Here is a 1,172-nt window from a genome sequence, read left to right on the forward strand (position 1 = left end):
ATCTCTGCTTATATATATATTTTATATGGATCGCCAGGATATTATTTATCTCAGCTTTTATTTTCACAGGTAGATTTTTGTATCTTAAAACATCTGCTAACGTTTTGCTAAATTGAATATAATGACAGATAGTCCACAGACCAGCAGGGAACCTCATGAATGGCTGCTGACATTTGTCATCCTTTGTTCTTTTTTTCTTTGTAGCTTTAGAGAGACAAATGTACATCCGACCAAGTTACCAATAAGAAAGTTTCTTCAGTGATTCTTTGGAAGTTTTAGTTGGACTATAATCCGATTAATATGTTCACATTAATAAATAATTAATATGCATTTTGAAGATTTATTCCAGCATAAATAAGTTTGATAGCTCTAAGAAACACCTCCCATCCTAAAATATAGACCTTAATTAAATCATAACTCTAAAACCACAGCTGTACAGTTATAAAGAAACCTTGTTGTACCTTTGCAAAGTTAAGAAATTAAGGGACAGTTTTCCAGCTGAAGCACAATTCTATTCATTAATATGTGTGTTTTTGAATCACACATAATTAATACGTAATATTAATATGTTAGCGTAAGTATCGGTAAGCAGAGACATCAGTTGCTCAAGGGCTCACAACCTTTTAGGGGCCCCATCAGTGACACCTGGTAGACCACCTACGCAATTGCAGACTAGGACGTCTCTTTGCAGATGTAATGCTGTAAAATATTCCTCTTAAACCCATTGGACATTTGATCAAATGACTGGATTTGTACCACAACACATGCCAGATTTCAACAGGATGGTGAGCCGTTTAAAGACGACACCAATAGCAAAGCAGACAGCGGTACTTTTAATTACTATTTTAAAAGCTGTGTATAGTTTATTAGACGGTTGGTAAAAAATACACTCATATAATATGTTTCAAACTGCAATAAAGATCGTAAAAGATTGATTTATTTGAGTATTTTATTTATTACACTACAACTTAGAATTATACCCAGAGCGTAGATTGAAACCATAACTGTTACGTACAATGTGTTAGCGACGATGGATACCAACAAGAGGTACTTAAGCGGATTCCAGAATAGAAAAAGGAAATAAGAGCTGCTGGAAGAAAGGAAAAAACTTCCCAAAATAAACATGCTATTTCAAAGAAAAAGAAGAGGGAGAGGTGGAGGTTGCTGCTACA

The sequence above is a fragment of the Cyprinodon variegatus genome, unplaced genomic scaffold (genome assembly GCF_000732505.1).
Source record: "Cyprinodon variegatus isolate N-32 unplaced genomic scaffold, C_variegatus-1.0 Scaffold99, whole genome shotgun sequence".
Taxonomy (NCBI): Eukaryota; Metazoa; Chordata; class Actinopteri; order Cyprinodontiformes; family Cyprinodontidae; genus Cyprinodon; species Cyprinodon variegatus.